The following is a 24,980-nucleotide window of genomic DNA, read 5'->3' on the forward strand; positions in this document are numbered from 1 at the left end:
TTGGAATAGCTGCCACACTGTAAGGCACTAACACTTAAGGGGCAGAGTTGTGGATGGAGTAGTAGCAGCAGCATTCATCTGCACCAGGCCTTGTGGCAGCAATGCCATGATGAGGATCTGCAGGGCATGGAAGATCCCAGCTATATCTCACTGGTGTGCAGCCGTGGGAGCCATTCATCTGCTCCATGTTCTCCATGATCCTCCGCATGTGTATCAACTCCCGGCTGACATCGCTGGAGCCACTCTGACTAGACAGTTGTTCTTAGGGACTGTAATTGGTCCCTGATGGGAAGTAGACACCCACGTATGGCATCTAATTTGTCTGTCATGAGGTCGGACCCCACCCGCACCTGATCAGCCATCTCCTTCCGGCCATCTAAACCACGGCATTGAAATGCCATGTGTTGGTCATGGGGGTCCTGGACGATAGCCGTGATGGTGAGTGCTTTCTGCTGTGAGGACTGTGCGGGGGGTGGGGTTTCCTCGATGCAGCTGGGCTGCTCCTGGGGGTGGGGTGCTGAGGGTGTCCATGAGCTTTTGGAGGGCATCAGTGTCGATGGTGTGGAGGTCCTCTTCTTCATCAGTGAAGAGATGTACGGTCTGCTCTGCAGGGGGTGTTGATTCTCCCTCTGCAATGTAAAGGGGAGATGTCATGTTCACGCATTGGACACGTTTAGAAACAGACTGCATGACAACGTACATTGTGACTGGGAGGAGATGCCTATTTGATGCAGATCAGTGGACATTGCTACACCATCAGGGATGTGAGCTATTGGCTGCACACATGGCACACATACAATCAAAAACACATAAGTAAATGTCTCACAAGAGGAAATATCTTTAGTGCATCACTGACCAGCCTGTGCGATGCTAATCTGTGGTTTCCTAAAGCCACATTGGATGCAATTGTGTTGAGGAACAGAAGTGTAACACAATTAATATCAGACCTAAAAACAAGAAAGGCATGGCTTGTGGATAAATCAACATTAGAGGTATAATTTTGCACATTTGTCGATATCAATGTCCATATTTGTTCATTACATTTTGCCTGTTTTTGCAGGTAAGTTCGGATTGCCAGCCAAATCCTAGCTATTGACTACATTGAAGACTGAAGAAACTAAGGGCCATATTTACAAGGAAATAACGTAGCACGGTGCCGCCAGCCATTTGGCTGCGCAGTGTTGTGTTACTTTTGAAGCAAAGGGATACATCATATTTACAACTATATGACATATCCCTGAGATCTCCCCTGCACTGGTTCACTATTGGATGCCATGTGCCAACGCAGGCACCCTTACACCATGGTGCAAGGGTGCCTGAGTTGCAGAGATGATTGTTTTTGTGCAGAAAGGGACACCTCTCTGCACAAAAACAATCACGATTGGCGTTTTCCTCTTTCTGTGTGTGCTGTAAAGCGTAGCACGCATAGAAAGAGGCAAAAATTAGGAGAAATACAAGTATTTTATCTTGTTGCACCTCCTTACTATTCTCATGGGGATGCGTTGGATTCTGATGCATTCCCAGGTTTACGAAACATTGTAAATCTGGGAATGCGGCAGAATCCATGGATGTTACGTGGAAACACCCACAGCAACACCCATGGAATTCCCCTTTCATGCAAAGTGCTGCTTGGAAAAGGGGCCATATTTACTGGGACATGAAAAGTCACGCAGGGTGACTTTACAAGTGTGTCCTTGTAATTATGAAACACCACACTGCGCTGCCACAAAAAGTGAAGCACCGGTGACACAAGGTGCTTGTAAAGTATGCCCCTAACAGTGTAGGGAGACGTGAAGTACAACAAAGCACACATCAATCAAAGGGGTCTCAATACACAGATATTTTACCTATTAAAGGTACATTTCAGTGTCTGGACAAGAAAAGAAGTGCCTTTATGCATTCCCCTAAGAAAAGGTCCGAAAATTGCGGGACTGTGTCCCATTCTACCTGACATCACATTGCAGAGACATATTAATTTCCCACCAGACATGGGCACCACAAGTGAGAGACGTTGATGAGGAACAGAAAGCACAGGCTTCATGACTCCCGTTGTGAAGAACTAACAGGAGACTTTTGTTGTACAACAGATGTGCTAGGGGACTCACTGTCATATCTGACAACCTCAACTAATCTTGTCGTTTTAGGCAGTAACATTTTGCATTGTAGGATTGCTGAGGTCATATTTATCAAATTAAAAAGAAAAAAAAGCTTTGTTAGGTAAAAAGGCCGAAATGGCTGCAGATTTCAAACGTGAACTGGGATACTTACGCACATATGGAACACTGAATAACATTTTCGTTTTTGCTGCCTCAGCAACGGATGTTTGCATTGATTTGTGAGCAATGATTTGGCATGCGATTGGCTAAAAGAAGCTCAGCAGGCAGAGTGTCATTTTCTATCTTAAGGTGGTGATTTGCCGGTGCTCCAGGATGGAACATTTTTATTACAATCATTGTACAGAGAGATACGTAGTTGAATGAGCTTTCAGGGAATTTACTTAGAAAAAGGTTTTCAAATCCTCCACTGCAGACAAGTATTTTCCTGGAAAGCCAGTCTCCGAGTCTGTTTCACCTAATTTGTACTCTTTCCAAAGCTATCAGTCGTGGTTCTCATCAGTCGCTCTTCACTGTCTAATCAATTTCCCTGAAAAATAACAAGAATCTGTTCTTTAAAAAAAATGTTATTGCAGGAAATTATCGCAATCAATGTTGCGCACGAGTTCTGTCATCATTTCAGCTACACGATTCCGTCGAGTAAACATAGAAGTTAGAACTAACCGATTACGTTTATTTTTTTAGGCAAACAGCTCAGGGAGAATAATAGCCATGTTCTTGTTCAGGGTATAATGTGTGAGATGATTAATGACGAGGGGCATGAACTTTCCAGTTTGTTAATTTCTGAAAGGAAAACAATACAACCCACAGCCCAAAACTCTACAAACAATGAAGTAAGTGTCGCACACCTGGGGCTATTATACATTGTTCCCTGGGAGGTGCAATGGGCATGTGCCGGCGCTTTATGCGTCCCCAGGGCACAATGCTTGTGCGCAGCCTTCTGTAATACTGATAGCAATGGCACACATGTTGGCCCTGCCCTGTCATAAGAGGGTCGTCCCTCATTTGCATGGGGGCGTGGCTCCATGCAAATGAGGGAATCTCTGTGCCTCCGCCCCATAGGACACGGGAGCAGAGTCAAGGACGCTGTCACTAGTGTAAAGTTGGTGCATATAATAAATTGCACAATGCTGTACTGGTATGATAAGTACTTTATTTCTTAATTACATAGAATGCTGAGGAGCGCCGGCCGGCGCTTCCGAACAGTGCTTATTCTCCACGCGCAATGAAGCTGCGCGCGCTGCTTGCCAACGTGGCCGACGCACGTCACGCCTACGTGACATGCATCAACTAGAATGCGTCCGCTACATATCTCCCCCTTTTTATCAAACATTAAAGAGTCACTTACAGTTCATTGTCCAATTCAAAATCTCGATATCTGGAAGGTCTTACCACCTGCCTTCCGCTCCTTGTGACCCTGACTGGGTTCTCCATTGTCTCTTGACTCTGCAACTCATTGCTTACTGTTCCTTCATTCAGCGCTCCTTCTTCATGCGTGCTTCTCTCCAACCTGTCCCATTCCATTCCTTGACTTCCGTTTTCTCCTTCCTCTTCACTTTCCGTTTCAGCTCTCACTCCTCCTTGTTGCTCAGCGGCCTCTTGACTCTTCTCCACCTCAGAACCTTTCTTGTCTTCCCAGTCGGTGCCCTGTTGCTCCCAGCCCAAAACCTTATTGCACCTGGCCATGCGGTCTTGGGACCACACGTTTCCGTCGCTTAATAGGGCTGCCCGATCATACACTTCCACCACTTGCAACGGCTTGCTGTACTTGCTGTCTCCCTTCTTCTGCAGGGTGGCCAATCTTACTCTTACCCACTCTCCTTGCTCCAGACCTGTGCCTTTGACATTCCTTCGTTTGTTGTAGTGGTTGCTGTAAATTGTCTGTGCTTTTTCCAGGTTGGCCCGCACCACTGCAGGGGACCATTCACTGGTGATGAGCTTTTCCTTCCAAATTCTGTTGTCATGGGTAAAGGGTTCACGTCCTCTCAGTATTTGGAATGGACTGTACCCCGTGCCAGTGGGGGTTATTCTATAGGCCCATACCATGTTCTCTAGCGCCTTCTCCCAGTTCTGTTCACTTGATATGGCCGCTTGTATGGCTCCCATCACTACCCTGTTAAATCTCTCCACTAAACCGTTTCCGGCCGGATGGTAGATTGCAGTGTGTTTGACAGTGACGCCATTTCTTTGCATGAACTTGTTCCACTTTTCTGACGTGAACTGGGGTCCATTGTCACTCAAGATCGATTTAGGTATTCCTTTCCTCGTGAAAGTCTCTGACAGAAACTTAAGGATGTTCTCCGTGTCCATGGATTCATCTACTCTCAACTCTGGCCACTTTGAATATCGATCCATGAGCACACACACGTATTTCTGTGTGCCTTGGTCATCTAGGACCGGTCCCAAAATGTCTATGGATAGTTCTTCCCATGGATTTGAAGGGGGATCAAACTTTCCTATCGCTGGCCTCAATGGTTTTAATGTCTTGTCCGCCCGTTGACATTGGGGACACTCTCTGACATGCCTTTCAGCCCTTATGTCCATGCCTGGCCACCAGTAATTTTGTTTGGCACGTGCCTTGAGTTTCCCAATGCCCAGGTGTCCCTCATGTAGCAAGTCCATCAGTTTTGAGGCGAGGTTCCTTGGGGGAATTACCTTATCTCCCCTGTATATGAAGATCCCTCTGTCTCCTATCGACAGTTCTTCCCGCACTTCGAAGTACGGCTTGAGGCTTGCTCTCACGTTTCTTTTGTCCGGCCATCCATGTACGATGTACCCCTTCACTTCCTTTAAGTCAGTGTCCTCTTCATATGACTCGGTCCATTCTTGTAGACTGATTAGTTTCTCTTGGTCCTCTATTAGAGCTACCAAATCCCCACTGCCGACAGGGTCTTCCTCCCCTGGCTCCATGGCAGCTGCCCTGCTCAGATAATCCGCTACTCGGTTCCGGCTCCCGGGAATGTACTCGACATCATACCTGAACTCGAGCAACTTTAGAGACATCTTGGATATCCGGGGAGTGGCACTGGCATGTCCACTCGACGTCAGCACCTTCACCAACGGTTTGTGGTCTGTTCTGAGTAGGAAGCGTGTTCCCCACAGAAATTGCCGGAATTTCGTCATGGCCCATACGACCGCCAGCATTTCTTTCTCAATCACGCTGTATTTGCTCTCCGTATCTGTCAATGCTCTGGATGCAAAGCTGATGGTCTCCATTTCCCCTCTACCTCTGTCTTGCATGAGTACAGCGCCCAGGCCTTTGTCGCTGGCATCTGTCGTCAGTACAGTGGTGCCTTGTGGGTCGTACCCTTTGAGGGGAACAGCTCCAGTAACATCCCTTTTGATCAATTCGAACTCTGCTTGGGCTTCTGGTGTCCACTGGAACACTGTGCTGTCTCTGGTCAACAGCCTCAAATTGTGGGTCTTGGAAGCGAAGTGTACCACAAACTTGCTGTAGTACTCCGCCATCCCCAGGAACGACCTGACCTCATCCTTGTTCCTGGGCGGCGGTGCTTCAGCGATGGCTTTGACATTTTCCGATTTGGGGGTAACACCCTTTCGTCCGATCTCGTGACCTAGGTACGTTACCGACTGCAGTCCCAACCGACACTTCGACCACTCCGCCGTGAGGCCTTTGTTCTCTAGTGTTTTCAACACCTTTCCCAGCTTCTGATCGTGATCCTGCTGGTCTCGCCCCATCACCAAGATGTCATCCTGGAAATACTGGACATCCTTGCAGTCTCTGAACAGTTGGTGCATCATTTTCTGGAAGACAGCGGCTGCTGAGGCCAGCCCAAAAGGCATCCGACAAAATTGGTAACATCCAAACGGGGTGATGAAGGATGTGAGCCGTTTGCTGTCCGGGTGAAGTGCAATTTGGTGATAGGCCGAGGTCAAGTCGATAGTCGGAGTCGGAGTACCACTGCACCCCCCTGGTCTTGGTCAACATTTCCTCGATTCTGGGGAGGGGAAATTTCTCCACAACAATATTCTTATTCAGTTCTCTCAGATCCACGCAGAGCCGGACCTTCCCATTTGGCTTCATTACGACCACCAGGGGCGCCAACCATTCTGCACAGGTTATCGGCTCTATTATTCCTTTCTTTTCCAGCTCCTGGAGTTCAGTTTGGACTGCTCCTCTCACCGCAATGTACAGCTTGCACCATGCTGACCGGCCCCTGAATTCGAACAGTAGGCGGCGGAACCCCAACATTGGAATGCGGTCGCCATTGTAAGTGACCGGTCGGATGTCTAGCTTTTCCAACTCCGGTCCCAACTTGGGTCTGAATGTTTCTTCCCATACTGCCTGTTGGATGATGTTGAAGGGGGATCCTGTGTCCACCACCACAGTGATGGTGATTCCTCCCATCGACATGTCCAGGATGGGTTTTGTGGATTTCCTCCCTTCTATGCTCATTACCTGGTCATATATGCACAGGACAGTGACCACCTCTTCCTCTGCAACCTCTTCCAGATCTTCTTCACCTTGCTCGACGCATTTCACTGTTTCCTTAGAATGTTTCTTCCTACACACCTTTTCGTAGTGGCCCAGGATCCCACAGTGTAGGCACTTGGCTCGGAATGCGGGACATCTTCTGTCACGTGCGTCGTGGGACCAACTGCCACATCTGTAGCACGATTTCTTGCTGTCACTCCCTGTTTGTTTCCCTTGCCATCTGCTGGTTCCTTTGGCTGCTGGGTCTTTTCCTCTTTGGTCCTTACGGTGGTCTCCCTCTTGTATCCTGTTCACCATTGTTGGGGTGACCACTTCTTTCTTGGTTGCTGCAGCACACCTCCTAGCAAGCTCCGCCCTTTTTACGATGACCATTACTTCTTTGAGCGTGGTGTCGCCGCTCGCCCACAACTTGTCTTGGACCTGTGTGCTCGTCGTGTGCATCACGATCTGGTCTTTTATGAATTCATCCTCCCACAGTGCGTATTTACACGGGGCCGCTAGTTTCCTCAAGGCCCCTACATATTCCTCTATGGTTTCTCCAGCCCGTTGTTTCCTTTGCTGGAAGTTGAACCTATCCACAGACACACATATGGTGGAGCGGTACCTCTCATCCAGGTCTTCTACTGCGTGGGCATAGACATCCGTATCCGTGTCCTCTCTCTTCTTGGGCACCAGGCTCTTGTAAATCCTGAGACCCTCCGGTCCCAGGTTCAGCAGCAGGATACGTTTCTTTCTTTGGGGTGTGAACTTCTCTTCATTTTCGTCCTCTAGGACCCCTATGAAATTATCGATATATTCCTTCCAATCCTCCCACTTCATCAGGGGTTCGCCAGGTTTCGGTAGGAACTGCACCGGCGCAATTGCATAGCCTGCCGGTGTGCTCATCCTCACCTCCCTGACCTCTGTCGCCTTGCTGGTGGGGCTCCCTGGGGCACTGTCCTTCACTTCTGTATGGGCGTCCTCCTGGGGACTCATAGTTCTGGTCCCCTCTTCCTCCCCTTTGGTAGCCAGCGCTGTTCCTACCTTCCACGGTGCGCTGGGAAGGTATTTGCGGTGATTTGTCTTCTGTGGGTTGCGGTGCTGCCTCTCTGGCCACTGCGCCGCCCCTCCGGTTGTTGTGGCACTGCCACGCTCCTCAGCCTGTCGTTCTCGGTGGGCTCAGCCTTGCCCCCTTATGCTCTCCCCACTCTGGCCTAGTAGCGCCGCTCTGCGCTGTGTCCCAGTGGTCAGGGGGTTGCCTGTTATGCTGCTGCCCACGTGGTGGAGGGTTAAATTTTTTTTTTTTTCTTACTGAATGCCAGTTGGATCATCCCACCCTCGTCGCCACTGTAAAGTTGGTGCATATAATAAATTGCACAATGCTGTACTGGTATGATAAGTACTTTATTTCTTAATTACATAGAATGCTGAGGAGCGCCGGCCGGCGCTTCCGAACAGTGCTTATTCTCCACGCGCAATGAAGCTGCGCGCGCTGCTTGCCAACGTGGCCGACGCACGTCACGCCTACGTGACGTGCATCAACTAGAATGCGTCCGCTACAACTAGGGGCACTGACAGTATACCACAAAAAGGTGGCACACTGTCAGTGTGCTTCCTGATGGCAGCCCTCTGGACCCCACAGACATCTGCTTGCAGGCGGCTGCAGTCACTCACTGCACTTGCCTACAGGGGTATCGCTAATCCCTCTTTAAAGTGCAGGCATGTTGCTGCCTGTACACTAAAACACAGCATCTTTGAAGCTGCCGCTCTGTTTCTCACTTGAATGTGCTGCCTCAGGGCAGCACAAGTTTTCGGCTAACTTGAGGACAGCACATTCACTGTAAAGGGCGCACTCTCCCTGTTAGGGCATGGCACACCTATTTAAAGGTGTGCAATGGCGCAAGCAGGAAAAGTGTGCTCTTGTTGTAATAAGGAAGCAGAAAAGTGCGCTCTAATTGTAATAAGGACCAAGATAGCTTAACAAGAAGTGGGGACAATGCTGGCAATTGCTTTCCAGGTTTGAGGATACTGCCCCCACACCTGCACTTCCCTCAGAATTAATAAATTCATAGCCTGCTTCTCCAATATCTGGTCCTATAGTAAAATACTTACCAATTTTTCATGTTTGCTCATCACTGTGCTTGGCCTAGTCATTAGATGAATTTGGCTTGTATTATGTATGATGGTTGGAAACTCGCTGCTACTTCTATATGTGTTTGGTTATAATTTGCATAAGATGCATGTTTTTTTCTCTTTACTTAGGCAGTAATCATTGGAGCCTTCTTTGAAAAAGTCTGTTCCTGAGCAAAAGTCAGAGAGAGGAAGGGTCTGAATCAGAGAAGCGTGGTAATACATACTATCTGTTGCACAGTTGTAACATTATTTCCTCCATATATGACAATTCCATTGGAGGATTCGCTGCTGTAGCAGTTACCAGTGCCATTTGGTAATCCTTAGCTGAAGGCAGGTAAACCACCAAGCGAGATTGCATCTGTGGTGCGAACTGCCATAAAAACATATATGATATGATTGTTTTGCCTATATGTTCCCACACAATGATGGCATTTGGACGGTCTGTGTTCCATCAGAAATGCGATTCCAATACATAATTGACTCTGTTGTTCATAGAAAACGTTCTAAGAAATGTTTTTACCGTACGCACCAGTCTTTGGGAGGCCAACCACTGATAGCATTAAATGTGTCTCCCCTTCCGCCAGCGCAGCGGACTGGCGCGCCAAAGGTGCGCCAAAGGTGCGCCAAAGGCAAGCCCGTCTGCGCCCGTCCGCGGCCGGATGGGGCTGGGGGCTAAACCCCCTGCTCAAACTAACGGGAGCAGACTAATATATTCACGTAAGTCGCTTTTATCTCTTCGACATTACACCTGTGCCTCCATGACTCATTTAAGCTGTGATGCTGAACTATTCCATTGCCATGTATGTGGTTTCCCGACTACATCTCAAAAACCCAGTACAAAAAGTATTGTCAGCAAGAAAAAACATGTAGCACCTATTTTTCTAAGTCTTAATTGTCGATCTCTCCCAAAACATAAGAATTGAATATATGACGTACTGTCTGATCTCTCCCCGATGCCATTTTTCTCACTGAAACCTGGCTAAGCGACAGCTCTGGATCAGATGTCGCCAGGGCCCTTCCCCCTAACTACACCTTGCTAGGAAAAAATCGGGTGGGTAAAGAGGGTGGTGGGATCGCTATTATATACAAGAACAAGTATAACTGTAAGTGGACTAATCTTACCATTCCTGACTGTGAAACCGGCCTATTTAACCTTGGTCTCTCGCCCAACTTTACACTCTCTGGTGTACTACTGTATTGCCCGCCAGGACCAGCCAATATATGGGCGGCATCCCTTCCGGACTTTATTGCCCCGCTCATGCTTCAAGCCCCAACTTTATGTTAGTGGGCGACCTAAACTTACATCTAAATGACACATCTCAACCCATCAATGCTAATTTTATAGCGGACTTGGCATCACTAAACGTCATTCTTCACAACTCAGGGCCCACTCATAAGGCGGGTAACCTGCTTGACCCAATTTTTTCCAATCTACACACGATTATTTGTAAACCCGCAATCCCCATCCTTTGGTCCGACCATTTTTTAATAGAATTTCAAATCCAGCAACAACGACAATGGAAGAACTTACAGTCTGATCGGATCAAGGGCAGAAATTGGAAGAATTTGGATACTGTAAACCTTAATCTGCTTCTCGAAAATACAAAACCAGTTGATTTGATCTCTTCCTTGGAAGAGGAAGTGGTCACGCATTCTTGGCTTAAATCAGCCATCGACGTATGTGTGCCTGTCTCTAATAAGAAAGTGAATACTTACCACCATGCCCCTGCCCCCTGATTTTCAGAGGCCTTAAAAAATGAAAAAACTAAGTGTAAAAATCTAGAAAGGCAATGGCGGAAGCTGTATGACCTTAAAACAAAAACACAATATAAACTAGCTCTGAGCAGCTATCACTTACTTTGCCGCAACGCCAAAGCTGAGCATATTAAACATACTATCCAAGAAGCTCAAAACTGCCCAAAAACTCTTTTTAAAGTAGTAAAAGAGCTTTCTGGAGCCACATGTCAGCCCAAGCCTCCTTGTTTGGATGCTAAACGCTGCAATGATCTTGCGGATTTCTTTGTCTCCAAGATTGAAACCATCTATAAAGAATTTGGAAAGCAGAATTTAGGAACATCCGCCCTTTTAGAAAAGCCTACTTCCATGAAGACAGATATTTCTAATCCTAATCAGGGTTTTCTAAATCAATGGGATGAACTGGACATTACTTCCTTTTATAAAACCTTGAACGGAGTTAAGTCTGGTTCCCCAGATGACCTGTTTCCCCCGTCAATTTTACAGTCTCTCAGTTTCCCAACAACTAACTTAATTATGCAACTACTAAATGCCTCCCTAAGAGAAGCCGTTGTGCCACCAGCGTGGAAACACCCCATGGTCATGCCCCTTCTAAAAAAAGCAAACTCAGACCCGGAAATATTATCAAACTTCCGTCCCAACTCACTTTTGCCTATCTTTTCCCAAATTTTAGAAAAACACATTAACACCCAGCTGGTTCAACATATTGAGACACATCATCTACTGCACGACTCCCAGTCAGGGTTTCGTGCAGGTTTTTCCACTGAGTCAAGACTGCTGGGAGTTACTGATAACATCCCCCGCCTAGTAGATAACGGTGAAACTGTGGCGCTTATCCTTCTGGATTTAAGCGCCGCATTTGATACGGTCTCACACTCTATTCTTCTACAAACCCTTCAATCATGCGGCATCACGGGCTAGGCCTTAAAGTGGCTAGAGAGCTTTTTGACAGATCGTACCTTTCAGGTTTTCTCCACCTTCTCTAAGTCTGAGATACATGGGTCACATCATGGAGTCCCTCAGGGCTCTATTTTGAACCCGTTGCTCTTAAATATTTATGTTAGCCCTTTGGCGGCTATAGCAGAACAAGCAGGGCTCACGGTGTATTCTTACGCCGATGACACCCAGCTTATTTACTCTTTCTCTACCAAGTCTAATAATAACACTTCCTCACTAAAAACAGGATTGACTAACATTGCCAGCTGGATGTATGACAACAAACTGAAGCTAAACGGGGACAAAACGGAGCTTCTGCTCTTTGGCAACGATAAAATCCTTTGGGGCCCGCAACATTGGCCCCGTCAAATAGGGCCTCCTCCAACCCCGGTTCAATCTGCCCGTAATCTGGGCTTCGTGGTTGATGACCAGCTCACCATGAGACAACAAGCAAGTAAAGCAGCCTCCGTTTGTTTTGTCATACTGAAATGGCTCAAAAAGATACTCTGGATGCTTCCCTTGTCCACTCAGAGAACGGTAATTCAGGCGCTCGTCATTTCTAGGCTTGATTACGGCAATGTGCTGTATCTAGGAGTAGGCAAGGAGGTGTTGAACAGATTACAAACAGTACAAAATGCGGCCGCCAGACTGCTCTGAAATCTTCCTGCAAAGATGTCAGTCTCGGCTGCACTTCGTGATCTCCATTGGTTGAGGGTGGAAAGCCGCATTAAGTTTAAATCTCTCTGCTTTATGCATAGGATAAATGCCGGAGCCGCACCACACTATCTTCACGCGTTGGTGCACCACTACCACCCTTCACGATCCCTTTGCTCTGCTCTTCTGCACTACTTTTTAGTGCCTAGAATTAAGAAATCCAGGATGGGGGGACGCTCCTTTTCATACTTGGCCCCAGTACTCTGGAACTCCATGCCACTCTCGCTGCGCACAGAACCACAATATTAGAAGTTTCGCAGGGACCTAAAGACTTGGCTCTTTAATCAATAGATCACTTCTCTGGCATTCTTCCTCTATGTTTTTGACGTTCCATAGCGCCGGGAAACCTACGGGTAGCTGTTGCGCTGAATACATTTACTTAACATAACATAACATAGGCTAGGCAAAATATTGAAACACTGGTACAGTGGTAATGTAAGAATGGTAATTTTCTATTGTAGCAGTGTTTCAACATTTTGGCAACATTCTGGCAAACAGCATGCACTCCAATAACTAGCTATCATCATTACGTGTACTGACGTAGATAAATACGTAGACTGTGACCAAGTTATTACCTTGTCTTAGCTTAGACTGATAAACCTGATGAGTTGAAATGCAGCTAAGTTGATCAGGTTGATGTATCAGCCAATCATTGTATTTGCATTCCAACTCCTCTTAACAGGTGTGTTTTGGATTGGGGTAGAACAACATGGGGTTAAGAAACATGGGAGTTCGGTGTAACCAAGTTTGCTCTACATATCCCTATAACATAACATAGCATACATGTAAACATTCATCCTAGTCTCTCAAGGTTTGTATTCATAAAGTCACAGCGTTGTCTGTGATGGACAAATCCAGATCTATACTCTGCTTTATAGTTTGGTAGAGAGGGTATGCCCTAACAACACGAAATTCTTGGGGCCTCATTTATGAAAAGTGACGCATCGCTGCGTGAAAACAGCGATGCGTCACTTTTCATTGCGCCCTCCTTGCGACACCAATGATGCGTCATATTTACAGTATGACGCATCATGTCGCAAGGAGTTACAGATACGTCAGTATTTCTGACGTATTTGTAAGCGCAAAAGTGACGCATTGCTGGAGTGTGTCACAAAAGTGACGCAACTCCAGCAATGCGTCCTTTCACATGGGGAAAGCCCCATGTGAAAGGGCTTGCGTCAGTCTTACGCCTGCTGTGAGGCAGGCGCAAGATTTTGACGCAACAGCGTCCTAAAAGTGAGGCAGTGAAATCTCATAGATTTCACTGCGTCACTATTACGAGGCTTTTTGCGGTGGAACTCCCCCTCTGCATACATTATACCTGACGCAGGTATAATGTAGCACAGGGGTTTACAAAGTGACGCATCTGCTTAGATGCGTCACTTTGTAAATGTGGTGCAACAAGGCACATTTTTTACTCCACTGGTGCGTCACTAAAAGTGACGCACCAGCGGCGTAAAAGTGATGCAAGGGCTCATAAATGAGGCCCTTGGTGTGCTTGCCCAATTTAGAGGTGGGCGGAATGCCAGGTTTACGCCAAAGGAGTAAAATGTACTCTGTAGTGTAAGCCTTCTTCAGATTGCCTGAGGGGATAGGGGTCATTGAATGCTAGCCATCCCACTGTCAGCCTCATGTAGAGTGGGCGGTCGCATGGCTTTTTTTTTACTATATTTCATCACCAGGTATATCTTGGTGGTGGGGCACAGTAAATGAAAGAAAAATTCCCCCCACATCATCATGGGAGAAAACTCCCTTGGAGTGTGGGGCATTAGATTTGTAATTTTTCAGAAAGAAACTCTGAAAAATATAAATAACCTGGGAAAATGTAAAGACTGGGCATCATGTTTGACAGAGTCATCAAACTTATCCATAACGATGGTTCCAGCCAGTGTCTGAAGATGTTCATGCAGGAGGTACACATCTCTAAAATCGTTGGGTGGGGTAGAGGCAGGGTGGCTGTCATAAAGTCCTCCACTACCATGACTGACTTTAATTCATCCACCAATGGAAAAATCAGGTCCTTAGTTTTTATACGATTTGATAAGCTGTAAATCTGGGAACGTACATCTAAGCCAATAAAAGAACTATGGGGAAGATGTACGAAGATAGGAATAGAGATGTCCCAACTGCAATTTACTGTGGTTCGCAATTAGGAAATCGCTATTCCTACTGTATGAAACTCTTTTAAGTTTCATTAGTGATTCCTCATGGGTCACAAATAGAATTACTTCATGCATATTAATGAGGTAAGTAGCAATTTGCAACTCACTAGGATTCCCCGTCATTACCGGTACGATGGGCTCCTGGGGACAACAGACTACCATGTTTGTGATTGCTTTTAAATAAAGCAATTTTAAAGAAATGTTTAATGCAGCCCTTTTCCTTAAAGGAAATTAGGATGCATTTAAAAAGAAAAAAAGAAAACGTTTAAGTTGTCATCTATTAAGAGGAGGCAGTGGTCGATGGGACCATTGCCTGGTCTAAAACAATTTTTTGGGGACCATTCTCAAAGACCAAGAGGTCCCTTTTGGACCCTTTCCCATTCACAAATGGGTTACCATCAACTTTGAGTTGGCGGTAAATAGCGAATATTTTGCAACCACATTTCGGTCCCAAAACATTTGTACATTACACTGCAAATTGATATGAGGAAGCAATACCTTCATCACACCTCTTCCAAATATCAAATCATAAATCCCAAATCGCGATTGGGTACCAATTTACTGAATCGCAATTTGAGCTTTGTACATCAGAAAGAGCATTTTTGCATGCCCGATTCTGTGAATCGGGCTGTTTGCAAATGCAAAAATGCTTTGTATATCTAGCCCTAGATTTTAGAAAATCGCAAATATAAATTTTTATTTTTTATTGAGTTCTATTTCGTCTTGCAGGATGTGCTTGAAGAGTTCTTTTCTTTAAAACGGAAGAGACCCTTCAGAATGATATGTTAATGCAGGCTTTGCTAGATTTTAGAGGAGAAAGTCAGTAATTTTAGGCTTGGAATTTGTCATTTCCATACATAACCATCAATGTTAATACATAACAAGTTAAGTCTTTCAGTATTGCAAGATTTTTTCAGGTATTGCTGTTGATATGCCGCTGGGACAATGTCACTCAATTTCACGATGAATAGATTACGGTCTTAGAGAGCCCGCTCCCCTTCCCTTTATGTCTGGAAAAATTAACTTTGTGTTAATAAATGGATGTAAAATACTCCAAACCGGACAGTACTTGCCAAGTTGCGCAGAGACATTGGAGCTAGGATTCGATAAAATCCTTTAAAATGAGACGATACTGCAAATTAGGCACTTCCGATGCTTCTGTAAAGCACAGAACACTCTAAGAAAGTCTGGTTTAAGTTAAAGGTGCTCTGATGGATTTATTCCTGAGGGTGGAGTTTTAAACATATGGATCTCAATTTTCAAAAGTTTGAAATAAAAGTCCTAAACTGAAGCATTGTAAAAACAGGAAGAGGAACATTTCAGCTTTTTGATGAATTAACAAAATTCCCCAGGCTTGCAAATAGAATTATGCACAGGTCGTATATGTCCACGGATTCTCCTCTCATACTTGACATATTTATCCACATTGCCCACACAGTCAATAATGTTTGACTAAGTGTGGAAACATTTAAAATTTTTATGAAAAACATTTCTCTTTTTTTGTAGAAAATGATTTAGTTCAGTGATGAGTGAACGAGGACAACGTTTTGGTATGAGCTGTGACTCTGCTCTCAGAAACCCCAAACAATCTAACTTCTAAAAAGCAAAATAGCTTCTGTGATGTATCTCGGTACCACTTGGATGCTAATGACAAGGGTAACTCGTCATGGAGTGCCCATTCATTTCAATGGAAATTACATGAAACCGTTGGACATGCCATAGCATCCAAGTGAAGCAAGAAGTTCTTATGTTAAATGTATGTAGTACGTGTTCAACAACTAAATAAAACAAGAATGCAGGTAATATATGAAGAACTTAATGTTACGAATCAGGTTAGCCTCAAAGAGAAAATTTTCATAAGCAAAATACTAGGGGCCTCAATTATGAGAATTGATGCATCGCTGCGTGAAAGCAGCGATGCGTCACTTTTCAGTGCGCACTCCTTGCGACATACCTGATGCATCATATTTACTGTATGACGCATCATGTCGCAAGGAGTTACAGATACGTCAGTATTTCTGATGTATCTGTATGGCACAAAAGTGACGCATTGTTGGAGTGTGTCACAAAAGTGACGCAACTCCAGCAATGTGTACTTTTACATGGGGCAAGCCCCATGTGAAAGGGCCTGCGTCAGTCTTACGCCTGCTGTGAGGCAGGCGCAAGATTTTGACGCAACAGCATCCTAGAAGTGACGCAGTGAAATCACATAGATTTCACTGCGTCACTTCTACTAGGCTTGTTGCGGAGGAACGCCCCCCCCTGCATACATTATACCTGACGCAGGTATAATGTAGCACAGGGGTTTACAAAGTGACGCATCTGCCTAGATGCGTCACTTTGTAAATAGTGCGCGACAGAAGGTATGTTTTACGCTGCCGATGCGTCACAAAAAGTGACGCATCAGAAGCGCAAAACTGACGCAAGGCCTCATAAATGAGGCCCTAGATGTAAGAAAATTTGACGCAGAGGTTAGATGTTGTAGCCAAAAATGATTCTCTTAATAACAGGCAAATAAAAATCCAGTATTAGCCTAGGAGGCCTATCTGACTATGATCTATGCACCCCTCATGGCCGACTTGTGATGTAAATAGGGGACTGATTTAGATCTTGGCAGATCTGGTCCCACCATCTCTCTTCCGACAGTTTCACCGCCCACGCACTTGCCAGTCCACACCCTCTATCTTGATGCTGGTGGGTCTATGGACGATAGTCCATCTGAGTGCTGCTTTCTCTGCCAGAATTGTCCTCCTGCGTCGCCTGCGTCATAGGCAAAAGTGGCTGTTAGAAGGAGTTTAGCCAAAAGTACTGTCGGCCCAATCACAATGTGCATTTCCATCGAGGAAACTGTGGCGGGGACATCTCCAAACCTGATTTGGTGCAATCAAAGGAAATGAGACAGAAATGTGCCTTTTTCTGTTTTCCTCTTTTGTTACCATTTTGAACCCCAGGTCCTTCCTTTGCTTCTAATACTTGACCACAATGCTAACCAACTCCATTGTCGCCGGGATCTAAGGTAAGCTTCTTTTATATTTGTTTCACTTTGGATCATGTGTTAAAATTTGTTTTGGCCTTGTACATTTTTTCATTGCTCTTACAAGCATTTTTATTATCTTACGTGTGATGCAGTAGTGTTTATTTTATAACTTATCAATGTAAAATGAACACACTTGTATTGACACTTAAAAATATATTTGTATGTTGTGATGGTTTCGGTGTTGTGCTTGTGATACCTGTGGGTGCACATTTAACAGTGTGCGTATGTTATTTTTGTGGTATGCTATATGTAAAAGAAGGGACATAACACATTACTTACATATATTTTTTAAGCAAACACAACAGCTATGTGTAGTCTCACATTAATAAGTAGTGCTTACCCATCTCCAGTCCTCCAGGGACTCACACCGTTAGGAACCCGCCACTAGCACCAAGCCAGCACAATGGGGAAATCTATATAGGCTTGGCGCAAACCTGCTGGCCTGATGGTGATGGGGTACTGTCAGCCAACAGAGGAGTCTGCTGCTTCAAGGAGGTGCACAGCTTACACGACTGAAGACAGTCTGTTGATGCGGATGGCGGTTTTGTCAACCCACATCTAAATACTGCGGGCGGGACTTCATCAGCTCAATGGAATACTTGTTACCACCGCCACAGAGGGACAATTGGAGTCCCACCAAAGTCAAGCCCTCAGTTAGGCAAAAACTGGTGGGTTTCCTGATCAAAAGATTTATCTTCATACTGAATGGATACTAAGACCTGGATCCCAGCCGAGAACTATGACCTCCCTTGGAGAGATGGCATCTGGATTTGGATTTGTCACAGCGAGAGTGGGTGCCACTGATCATCAGAGATGGTGAGGACTTACTATGCCACAGATCCCTCAGGTGAGCACTTGGGACTTGGGTCCTCGACTGCTGGCAGATAGGGCTTCTGAATTTGCCTGTGGGCTTGATCCAGAGAGGAGGTGTATCTAGGGGTCATGTTGGACAGGCGACATGGGAGAGGATATTACTGGTGCTTTGAGTGAGGTGTGGCTCACTGCTACCACTCCGCTGAGACACTCAAGCTCATGCGTGGCTGAAGCAGCTTGTGCTTGAACCAAACAGTTATGGTGTGCTGCCTGGTTTCCCCTCAGGGGTGCTGCATGTCCAACCAAATTTATTACTTATCTCTACTCTGCCTGGGACAGTTCTGATAGTGAAATACTGTGCATTTTGCTTTCCACTACTGAAAAGGTATCTGTCCCATTGACTAACATGGGAGTTTATTTGTAACATCTTACAAGTATAACTTTCCATTGAAACAGGATAGAGAAATTAAGTTTAGGCTCTGTAAACTAAGGATTTAATAACACATCTTTTAGTAAAGATGGGTTTCAAATTGTGGGTGGGAAATTGTCACTTTTAGAAAGTGGACATTTTCTTGCATATCCATCCTATGTGCCTCAGCTGGTTTGTGAATTGACCATATGGCTTTCGAGTGACAGGGGCTGTGGATGTGTATTTACTATAGACAGACACTGGGCGGGGGGCGGGTTTGAGGCGTGTCCTGACTTTCCTGGATGAGTTGGGTCTGGGCTGAATAGACCTGGGCTACAGTTAGAATTGTGGGAAGAGATTTCCTTGCATCTGAATAGGCATGTTCTGCCTTACACAATGCTGTCTCCACCTCCTACCAGGAAGCTGGACCAGAGAGGACAGAACTGCTTTGGACTGAGCTAAGAGACTCTCTGCCACAATAGAACAAAAGAAAATGTGGTATAAATATTGGGGCCCAGACCCCAGAACTTAAGATTACTTCTGTATTCAGGAGGAACCTCTGCAGAGGAGAAACGCTGGGAAAGCTGAAGGAGAAGTATTGCCCCTCTGCTGTGTGAGGTTGGCCTACAGTAGCTGTTTCTGCCAAGGAAAAAGACTGAAATGTGCTGTGTATCCTGCTTGAAGGAGATCTCCAAGGGCTCGGTGTAAAGCTTGCCTCCGGTTCTGAAGTCTAGAGGCAGAAAGACCTTATTTCCTCTGTCCTTCAGCTCCTGGAACTGCTGTTTCAGCTGCGACAGATGGAAATAGCAACACCGGCGAGCGATGCAGCGATCTGCAACGGAACCGTGGCCCCGCTCGTGAAGTGCACGAGGTACTGCCCCGACTTGCCCTGCAGCCGCGACCTCATCCTCGCTGAGCCGATACCTGATGTGGGTGACCTCTCATATCGATCGACCCTACATCATCGTGAGGATCTGACACCTTAAAGTTACTGCGACTTAACCTCTCCAACAACTGTAAGGAACCGATGCTTCACCTCCCCTGCAGCACAGGAAGGTACTGATGCCTCACCTCCCCTGTGGTCGTAATGAACTGATGCCACCCGGTGCCAATGAAGCATCACCTCCCTGACGCCGTACAAAATCTTTTTTTCATAATTTTCCAAGGTACTGTTCTTTGGTGTGCGTGTGACTCCGGGCCCTATGCCACGCACCTCACAATCGTATGATACTTTGGGATTTTCATCTGTCACAACATCGTAATAGCCCCAGGTGGAGCCATCTGTTGCTACAAGCTTTATTTTTGTGAATAACTTTATTTTGTGATATCTTGATATATGTATGGTGGATTTTTGTCATTTTGGTCTCTGTGTTTAGTTACAGATTTTTTACTTTTCTAAACTGGTGTGATGTTCCTCTGTAGCATTTTCACTGTATTACTGTATGTGTGCACAAATGCTACCAAGGGGGTGAGCAGGGGTTGTCTAAGAGCGTAGCTCCCTCACCCTGACTAGAAGCAAGGGTCCCTACTTGGACAAAGGGGCAAACCATTGCCAACTGGAGACCCCCATTTCTAACAGTTGTGTTGAATGACATAGTTATGTTTAATTATTTCACACTAACCTCCTGTTCAACTCAGCCACGTGCTCTTATCAGAGGGGGGTAATGCCATCTGAAGTGGCTTCCCATGGCTTTCCCCTAATGGCCACGATGGCATTAGTTCATTTAACTGGGCTATTTACATGAATTATCTTCTGTATGATTGACTTCTGGTTTTTGTCGCTGTTGACGATTATTTTTCCAGTTATGAGGGTTTGTGGATTTTCTTAGAGTTTCTGAGTTGTCTGATTGGATGGTGGAAGTTGCTTATTGAAAGTTCCTGTTAAAACTCACCAAACTAAGTTCACCCACAATTAGACAGTGTATGCCCACAGTGGTGCAGATGCCCTTAATGCATACTCATCATGAGTCTCCATCACTAGCCTTGGTGTTATTAGCAGAATTGCACACCACTCAAGATTTAAACTCTGTTGAACTGATGACATGGAACATCCACAAATTCAACAGTCCACGGAATGCCCATCAGCTGTTTGCCACTGTATTTGCATGAAATAGATATATCTACAGGAGATTCATCTTACCAGCCAAACAGAAAACTGATTATGAGCAGGGCAGTTGTGGGCTAGCTACAACGGCTCTTATTCATCCTACTCCAGAGGAGAAGTAAACTGGTTAAGAAAGGGGTCCAGGTCCAGCTCCATCCTCTTACACCTATTACTGACAAGGAAGATAGATACATAGTGCTAGAAGACGATCTATCAATATACCTGCCTGTATATATGGCGCTAATGTGGACAACCCAGATATCTTACTTGACATGCGCACATGGGGGCGTGGGGGTTGATTATAATGTGGTCATTGACCCAGTTCACAATACCCTCTAACTATGGGTGCGTAAAAACTGCAGGCAATTATGACGAACTATAATGTAATGGACTTGTGGCATGGCAGATATCTAAATGTCCGCAAAGTGAAATGCACAACCACTGCCTTTAGTCTGTGGTCTAGAACTGACTATTAGCTAGTATTTAAATACTTTGGCTCAAATACCACATCAGTTGAACATTATCCCACACGTGCAGACCATTGACATTCCAGGACATATAGTGAATAACTGTCATGGTGCCACATCTCTCCCCCACTCCTAGACCTTTCCCAACAGCCCCTGAGGAAATCCTAACATTAACAATTTAAAATTCTGATGTTGGACAAGTGTCAGAAATAAGCATACTGTAGTATACCAAGAGGCAGACTTATGAGGATTTTTTGCTATTTTCCCCCTCCCTCCCTTCCCCCCCCCCCCCTGGAAAACCCATCCCTACTTACTCTGGCCTGACGGGTAGCCAGATTTACGCCTCCAACAGCTCTCCACCCTTAACTCCACCCTGCTACTATAACCAGTCGCCTAACTGCAACTGCAAGCCGATATGGAGACTCAGGGGAAACTCGTTTTTATGATGGAAAGGGCCAGGAGACCCCTTATGTGGTATGGAGCATATGATATATTGATCTCTCCTTTTTTCCTCCACCCTTTGGTCTCCCTTTTATATATATATATTTATATATATATATATATATATATATATATATATATATATATATATATTCACTGAAAAAACCATAGGTTATAGACCATATATAGTTAGGAATTAGCATTTACAAAACCTTGAAAATTCACTGAAAAAACCATAGGTTATAGACCATATATAGTTAGGAATTAGCATTTAAAAAACCTTATTTTACTCACACAAAACCATTGAAATTCCATATATAGTTAGTTGTACTAACTATATATCGCGCACCCGCAATCCACTGCTGATCATGTCACATATTACATCATTCATGACATGGTCAGTGACATCACGGATGACATCACTGATGACATCTCAAATGACATCACTGATGACATCACTGATGACATCTCAAATGACATCACTGATGACATCACATCACAACTGAATGAGTGGATGTATAAGTGTCTGAATGAAGGTTTTAGTAGGTGCGTGACTGACTGTATGAGTGAGTGATTAAATGTGTCTCACTGAATGCATAGGTTAGTGACTAAACTGTCTTAATTTGTGCATCATTATGTCTGGTATTCTGTAAACTGCTGCATGTGTTGATCAGTAGCTATATGAGTAACTATATGGGTTATTGATTGATTGTCCAAGTATTTGTATGGGAGACTGAGTGTGTGTGTGGCTGGCTGGGAGATGTGTGACTCTGTGCAGATCAATGTGTTCTTGTATCAATGATTTATAAGAGAGTAAGTATGTGTTAGAATATGTTTGAAAATGTAAGGTACTCTATGTTTAACTGTATAGATTAGAAAATGGAAGTGTGATTGATTCTTTACAGGACTGACTAGGTGTGTGAGTAACTCCAAGGATGAGTGGCAGAGTGTGAGTGTCTGTATAGGGTGTATGAGTGCATATGATAGTGTTGTAAAGATGAGTGATTGTATGTATGAATGATTGTATGGGTGAATGAGTGAATGTGTGTGTAGACGTAGGAATCAGTGAGTGCGTATGTAGTAACTAGTATTGGTGTGTCAATTGTTTAAAAAAATATATTCTGTATTTAACACTGGGTGTAACAGAGGTTATATTAAAGTGTGAGGAGATGCATTGTATTGTCACATGAATGATATCATCAGTGATGTGACCATTGATGTCAAATGAGATGTCATCAGTGATGTCATTTGAGATGTTATCAGTGATGTCATTTGAGATGTTATCAGTGATGTCATCAGTGATGTCATTTGAGATGTCATCAGTGATGTCATCTGTGATGTCATTTGAGATGTAATCAGCGATGTCATCAGTGATGTCATTTGAGATGTCATCAGTGATGTCATCAGTGATGTCACTGACCATGTCATGAATGATGTAATATGTGACATGATCAGCAGTGGATTGCGGGTGCGCGATATATAGTTAGTACAACTAACTATATATGGAATTTCAATGGTTTTGTGTGAGTAAAATAAGGTTTTTTAAATGCTAATTCCTAACTATATATGGTCTATAACCTATGGTTTTTTCAGTGAATTTTCAAGGTTTTGTAAATGCTAATTCCTAACTATATATGGTCTATAACCTATGGTTTTTTCAGTGAATTTCATTGGTTTTTTAAAAGCTAATATCTATAGCTGTAAAATGTATTCTTCTTTAAATCCAAAAATATATTTTATATGTTTATTAATAATTTTTTTAAAATATTTTTTTTGTTTCGCTCCCGGTCCGCGAACCGGGAAGCTTCCTGTTAGCTCAATTTGATTCCGCGACCCGGTCCGCGAACCGGTAAGAAATCAACATAGTGACGGTATCGCGTTGCCGCGTAATGCGTCTTATGACGTACTGCGTTAGCGCACCCGGAAGTGCCCCGGGGCGCGGACCGAGGCGCGAAACGCAGCTCCCCGGAAGCGATCCGCGCCGCGAAAGCGCGATGTATCGCGTTGCCGCGAAATGCGTCTTGTGACGTATCGCGTTAGCGCACCCGGAAGTGTCCCGGGGCGCGGACCGAGGCGCGAAGCGGAGCGACCCGGACGCTAACCGGGGAGCGTTCCGCAGCGCGTAACATGAGCATGAGAGGTCATGTGACTTGTTAATAAAACTTTTCATTGGTTCATTTCACTTTTGGTTTCATAATGATGGAAGGCTAGGTCAGGTGACTTAAAAATAACACTTTTCATTGGTTGAGAAGTATTGTTTTTTCCCAAATGATGAAAACCCCTCCTTCTTTCCTCACTCTGACTTTCATCATTGTGAGAGGAAGACCTATTTTGCTTGTTGGAAAATGGCTTCATTGGTAGCTTCAGCTGGTGGACCCCCACCACCACCACCACCTCCTCATGGGAAGAGAGGACCACCTCCCCAGGTCCTGACCAACACTGAGGAGGAAGAGGAAGAAATGGATGAGGAGGGAGAAGAACCACAATTTTTAGAAGAGTTGCCCCGGGTTTCCAGAAAGAAAGCCAGTTTCATCTGGCAGTTTTTTTCAATACCTCGTGGCCAAAAAAAAGTCAATGCGAGGTATGTCACCTGCCTCATATGCAAGGAACAATTGTCCAGAGGGACGGACAAAAAATATAGCTATGGAAATCACACAATGCACAGGCACATGACAAGGAAACATCCCCTAAATTACAGCCGGGCGGAAATAAGGGATATGCACGACAATCCAAGACCAACTCCTGTGGCCAGACCAACAATACCGATTTCTCTAACACCAGAAGAGGCACGGGAAACTGTGCCAAATATTCAAGAAAATTTTGGGCACATGATTCACTTATGTATGCACTGTCGTGCATTATTAGCTTGTGGCAACATGAGCATCAATGCACTCAACCTGGCATATGAACACCATGATTGCCCTAACCGCCCCCAGTAATTTTTTTTTGCTCCTGTTGAGCCCTTTTCAACGCCTGTTTTTTGTTGTTTCCCCCCCCCAAAAAAAACCAAAAAAAATATAAAATCGTTCAAAAAATACAAAAAAAACAAAAAATGTTCAAAAAAAATATATATATATAAAACAACAAAAATATAAAAAAAAAGTTCTTTTCAGAATTACCTTCCCTTTCCAAAAAAATTGCTAGAATGTTTAGCACTCTGGCAAGCTCTATTTCTTTTGGTTCGCTTCCGGGTTAGCTTCCCGGTACGCGGACCGGGAGCTAACCAAAAAAAAAAAAAAAGTGTAAGTATAAGGAAAGGAAACAGAGAGTGATGTTAAAAGAAAGACAGCTATAGGGAGTAAAGAAGAGATACTGTTTAATAGATCTATTTACCGAAGAAAAGACAGAAGAGGGTATAATTGTGAAAAACAAAATAGATAACGAAGTGAAAGAAAAAAAAAGAGAGTATAACATTAACAAAGAAGAGTTTCTTGGAGAATGTGAGTGAATGTTCAAAATA

The sequence above is a fragment of the Lissotriton helveticus genome, chromosome 2_1, assembly GCF_964261635.1.
Source record: "Lissotriton helveticus chromosome 2_1, aLisHel1.1, whole genome shotgun sequence".
Classification (NCBI taxonomy): domain Eukaryota; kingdom Metazoa; phylum Chordata; class Amphibia; order Caudata; family Salamandridae; genus Lissotriton; species Lissotriton helveticus.